The sequence below is a fragment of the Gavialis gangeticus genome, unplaced genomic scaffold (genome assembly GCF_001723915.1).
Source record: "Gavialis gangeticus isolate Ggan-Ray unplaced genomic scaffold, GavGan_comp1, whole genome shotgun sequence".
Classification (NCBI taxonomy): Eukaryota; Metazoa; Chordata; order Crocodylia; family Gavialidae; genus Gavialis; species Gavialis gangeticus.
In genome coordinates, this window is record NW_017729014.1 from 16,729,064 (window position 1) to 16,735,165 (window position 6,102).

A 6,102-nucleotide genomic window follows, 5' to 3' on the forward strand; every position below is an offset into this window, starting at 1 on the left:
TCATCAAAATACTTTCTGCTCTGGATCAGGCAGGCCCAGGATCCCCAAAGACAGGCCCTCTTTGCAGTGGCTGATCAGCAAATACCCTCATGACAGCTTAGCACAGAGATTTCATTTCAGAACATTTTACTTGTTGCAACATCTGGAAGGAATACATCATCTGACAAATTCACAGCCTTGTACCAGTAAGCATGAACAATGTTAGACTGATGGGGAATAATGCTATGATTAAATAATCTGGAAAATCCTAATAACTATCCTCATATCCCTTCAGTTCGGTAGGCCCCGTCAGCTTTCACTTTGATTCAACCTCCAACAAATATACGTCTTTCTGGACAAGGCATCAGAATCTGTGCCTCAACCCTCCACCCCAAATCATTATTCTACTTATCCTGCAGACTCATCCTCCCCTCATCTCCAGATCAGACCCCTAAGTCCCTTTGTTATTTCTGATGACCAAACCCCGTGCTTCTCCCTTACACCGGCTGCACTACAGCAACCTTTCCTACAGGGACAAGTCTTTCATCAAAATGTGAGAGGGCAGCTCCAAGGATGGAAATTCAGAGTTGACTTAAAACCTCTGACAGCTGAGAGGGTCATGACATTTTTTGGATGGTTAAGAGAAGCATGTTTGGAAAGAGAATGCCAGGCTCGCAGCCTGAAGAACAGGGTTTTCTTTATAAACTTCTTATAAACTTTGCTATGGTGTCGATTCCTCTCAAACCAGCCTCAAATGAAATAAATTGGCTGCAATTAGCTACAGAGACCACTCCATGAAAGCCATCTTTCAGGTGGCACCAGGTCACCTTGACACCATTGTCTTCTAATTGTTTCTTGTACAGCAGCCCATCATCCCTGACCACGTCATACTCGCAGGTCAAAATGAAACATTCAGGGAGCTGACAGATAACATCATCTTCAGATAAAAGTGGGGAAAAAATTAACGTCAGAAATGGCTGGGCTTTGGTACAATACTCTTCTACACATGGAGAGAGTTTAGGTGGTTCATAGCCCCGATCTTGAATTCATTCGGGATATTGTCTGGACTCAGCCATTTGCTATATTTCTCCCTTAAATCTTTATGAATATGAATACCTTTAAGCAGGCCATCTACTAATGATACCTCCCTATTTACATACTTCAGACCTACGTGGAGAGTACGTTTCCTTAGCAAAGGGGGTATTCTGCGGTTCTGCTGATATGAAGGCAAATTAAAGTCCACAGCCTGGAGAAATGGGTAGATCAGGATCTGTGCCTGCACCCTGGGGAGGTCCGTTCTTTTCACCAGGGCCTGGCAAACAGCAGCACCAATTGTGCCTCCACTGCTGTCTCCACAGACAATAAATAACATGAGTGGGGTCCACCCCATAGTCTTCTGCCGTCCTCATAAAGTGGATGGTAGTAGCGAGACAGTCGTCAAACTGGGTTGGAAATGGGTGCTCAGGAGCTAAGCGATACCTAAAATACCAGAGGGAGTTGTAATTTCAGCAGCTCTGATGAGTGGGACCATTTTTTTCTTTCAAGTAAAATACACTGGAAAAGATATAAAAGTATATAAAACTTCCTACCATGCGGGTAAATGAAGGTAAATAAAATAAAAACCTTAACCTAACAATATGAGAGAGGTTTTTGGATAGTCAACAATGATCAGTATTCACTTGTCTGGCTCCACTAATATGGAGAAAGCTTCTTCTTCAGAGGTGCATGAGGGGCACCTGACCCCTGTTAGTGAGGTGAGTATGTAGGATAGGAGGATTCGAGCTGTAGAGAGGGCTGCCAGCCACAGACAGCCCTGAGCAGAAGGCAGAAAGCATCGATAGAGGCGCTGAAGAGGCAGCTGAGCTCCCAAGATGAGCCCCAGGAAGTGCTTTATCCAGAGGCCTGGCAGGAGATCTACATCCAGAATGAGCAGCTCTCATCCTTGATGCAACAGGAACTCACCAGTGCCCAACCCCTCACTAAGGAGCTGATGCCAATGAAACACCTGTACCAGCACCAGCAGGCCGAGCAGTCCTCTCTCAAGCACAAACACCACGAAGAGCTGGAACAGAGGCAGAGACACAAATGCCTTGCACAAGGAGCTTGCCAGAGCCAAGCTGGAGTTGACAGAGCTCCACGTGCACTTTCACATTCTTAGAACGAGACCAGGCGCTGCAGCGGTTTCAGGCAGACAACACCACCTGTGTGGAGGTAGGACAACATCAAGCAGGCCAAGAAGAACCAGGTGCTCAGTGAGGTGCTGAGCTATAAGCAGCAGAAGTTTGATGCTGAGCTCACCAAGTGGAAGGGAAAGCAGAGTCCGGAGCTGGAGTGCCTAGAGTCAGGAAACAGGGCTGGGAGCAAACAAGAGCTGAAAGAAACTGTGACGCTGCTAGAAGTGCTGACCAGCCAGTAGGAAGAATCCCAAGAGGGGAGACAAATAGTAAGAGTTTTAGGTGGAGGCCACTGATGACAGTGAAAGAGGCATGACAGAGATTGCAGACTGGGCCCTGAAGAAGCACATGGGGAAAAGAGATCTTTGCCAGAAGTGCTCCCATGCGGTAAGGCTACAGAAAGCACAAGGGGCTATGATAGCAGTCACATGTGAAGAGGGATAGGCTGCAGAGGCAGAGTCCCTGAGGACAACAGAACAAGTCACCAGTGTCACTAAGAGCCCACCTCAGTCTCAGCTACAACAGGAGCAGCAGCACAACAAAGAGCTGGCAGTGACAGAAGAGAGCAGTGATGCTGCAGAGGGTACCAAAACGGGAACTGCAAGCCAGGGAAGTGAAGTCTGAAGAAGCAAAAATGAATCTTGCCTCCCTTCAAAGGGCAAGGAGTTGGGTGCTGGGAGGGAGAGGACTGCAAACTGCTAGAGGGGCCAAAGCTGGGGGACAGCCAGCAATAGAAAGGGGGAAGCCTGCAGAAAAGCACCCCACAGAGCTGGCACATTCTGGTTAAGACCACTGTGTTCTTCATCTGCAAGGCACTGAGTGACTATTTGGACCTATGTGAAACCAGAAGCTATGAAGAGAACTATGGAGTTCTTTTTATGCCATGGTGTTTCTTAAATAACATCCTAATTAGGCCATATTATATGGCCTCCTCACTAGGGAAGTGAGGAGGGCACTGAGGGCATCTGGCATGATGCAGTTGTGTGTTCTGCTGGACGGGGAGCTGAGAACAGGCTGGGGAAAGCCCTGCATACAGACTCACCTTGTTCAGAGGCCAGATACGAGACAGGAGACCAAGACTCCCTGTAGGCAGAGACACCCTGAAAACAGACTGATCTGATTACTGACTGGGCCACATAAGAGAGCAGAGACAGGCACTTAAGGTGTCACACCAGCTAAACTGAGAGCTGCCTCCCAAATCTGTGCCGTCAGAACAAGGTGTTGCAGGATAGTATAGGCTAGCACCTTAGATATTGCCATACCTGTGATCAGGGGGCTGGGAGCATTACTGGTAGGTCAGTACTACTGGGCCCTAGACACTGGTCCTTTCCACAATATGTGTGTACACATGGCTATGTAAGTTCTTGTACAGTATGTAGCCTAATGCACAGGGATGGAGATCATGCAGAGTGCATGCACACATGTTTGTAGACAGAAAAGCTTCCTTTGCATATGTGCCAAAAACTGCCAGTTGGAGGAGTGAAAAATGGCCATTTATGTGACCTAAAACCAATTGGATTCTACTCCAAATGACTCCTTTGCCAATTGCTGGGTGTGAACCAGGAAGCCACTCTGCATGGACAACAGCCATTCCAAACACTGATCCAGCTGGGTCACCCTGCATGCAGTAAGACATCTGAGCATTTTTGTCCTCCTACAAAGCACAGGTCATAGCACCCAACATTGGGTAAAAGGATGCCTTTCAAGTCCTTTCTTCCCATTTGTTTCATCTATTCTTTTCGGCTCTGAACCAGACTTGTTCCAGATCTTTTCCAAGTTACCCTACAAGATCAGTGTGTTCCTTTTTCTGATTAACTTTCTCTTTTCAAGGTCTAGTAGCTGATTTGTAGGGCTTTGTGAAGCTTTGGTCCCTGATTCAATTCGGCGGAGATTTGGCCTGATTCACTGGTTGAATCGAATCAGAGGACCCTTTAATCTCTCTGAATCGAATTGGAACCCTCCGGATCGATTCGGAGAAGTTCAGAAAGATTTGAAGACTTGAACATAGACACAGCTTTAGATGTTTTTTCTGCATGCCTCTAGGTAGCAGTGGCTTGTAAGTGCTGCAATGCTGGGGTGGATGGAGAGTCCCACAGGAGTGCGGGGGGCTCCCCAGGTCGCTTGGCAGCAGACCCGGAAGTGGACCAAAAGCATTTCTGGTCCACTTCCGGGTCTGCTGGGGAGTGCGTGGGGAGGACCCCAGATCCCTCCTGGCTTGGTGCCTGGTGCCTCCTGGGTCGGGGGGGGCACCTGGGGCCCCCCCCCCCCATGGCCGATCGCCAAGCCAGAGAGGTGCAGAGGGTCCCCCAGCGTGCTCCCCACTTCCAGTTTCACTGCTGAGCACATGGAGGGCCGCCCTGTGCTCCTGTGGGATGCTCCATGCGTCCCAGCTTGCAGCAATCATGAGCTGCGTCTGGTACCTCAAAGTATGTAGAAAAAACATTTAAAGCTGTGCCTATGTCTGAATCAGCATCAAATCTTTAGATTCAGATTCGGCCGAATCGTATCAGGGACAGTGATCTGAATCAACAATCAAATCACTCCCTGATTCGGGCCAAATCGAATCAAATAGGGCCCACTTTGCATATCCCTACTGATTTGAGGCATACAGTGGACACCCAAACCTACCAGGTGAAATGCCATAAATGGTTTCCAGAGATGCAAATAGAGAGAGATCACTTACCCAACACACATGACCACTGATTCACTCTTTGTGGTTATAGAGCAGCATACGTTATCATAGGCTTCTGCAAAATAAAAAGTTGTATCAATGCAATATCTTGAAAACATATTTCAGAAATGTGGAGAAAATTCAGAGGGAGTTTCATTTTGAAGAGCTGCTTCTCACTTCTTCACTAGTATTAAGTGGAAATGAACAAATCTCTCATTTATTTATCCCGGAAACCAGTTTTCAAAAGCATCTAATACACTGGAGACAGATTCATAGTTTTTTTTGGTAGGTGTCAAATGTCTTGGGGTAGGAATCTGCAAACACTATATAGTCTTTTGTTTTAGGAACCTCTATTTTTTTCAACCTGGGATGATTTAGAGCAGCGTTTCTCAACCTGTGGGTCATGACCCAATAGTAGGTTGCAAGAATATTTGAAAGGGTTGTGAACAAATTTTAAAAATGGATTCTCCTTTAAAGAAGAAAAATATGGGAAACAGTGGCTTTTTCCTTGCAGGCTGGCAGAGTTCCAGCCTGCAAGGGGCTGCTTGGGGTCTATTATGCCCAACAAACATCTCTGCTACCCCGCACACCCACACTGTTCCCCACACACTGGGGTTCTAGGGCCTGGAGGTGGAGGGCAGCGAGTCAAGAGTGAGGGGCACTGGTTTGGGACTGGCCACTGAAGTTTACAAATGGGTCCCGGTTCCAAAAAGCTTGAGAACCACTAATTTAGAGGACGGATTTTCAGAAACCAGGTGCCCAGTGCCTTGTAAAATCAGTTAGGCAACCAGAACTATCATTTACTTGTAAAAATGTTGGTTGCTTGAGATAATGGGATTGCAGAGATTATAGCTACAGGGGGAAAAGAATTTAGACACCATAATTATTAACAAATACCAGCTGGTGTCTACAACCTCACCTGGGAATATCTTACCCAAAGATATGGCATAGGTCCAGCTATGGCCAAAACCTGCATTTCTATCTCCACCCACAAAAATAGGATGGGAAATATTAAGGTAAGATTTATTATTAGGGTTGTGTGAAGCTTTGGGTGCTGATTTGATCTGGAGAAGATTCGGCCCAATTCAGTAGCCAAATCTCTGAATCAAATCAGGAGATCAATAAAAAGGTCCGAAGTGATTCAAAGTTCTCCGAATTGATTCAGAAAAGATTTGGACAGCTTTGGAGGTTTGGGCAGTCCCTGCTTGCTGCTATAGGAAGCTGTACTTGGATGCTGTGCTGGTAAGTAGGGGGTGAGGGATAGGGGTGGGGGCTGAA

The 6,102-nt window shown here is 46.9% G+C and overlaps 1 pseudogene; it reads right to left on the bottom strand.

Moving 5' to 3' along the window:
• Window positions 1–532: 532 nt before the first annotated feature.
• The window catches only part of LOC109293894, a 7,884-nt pseudogene continuing 2,314 nt past the window's right edge, over window positions 533–6,102 (bottom strand).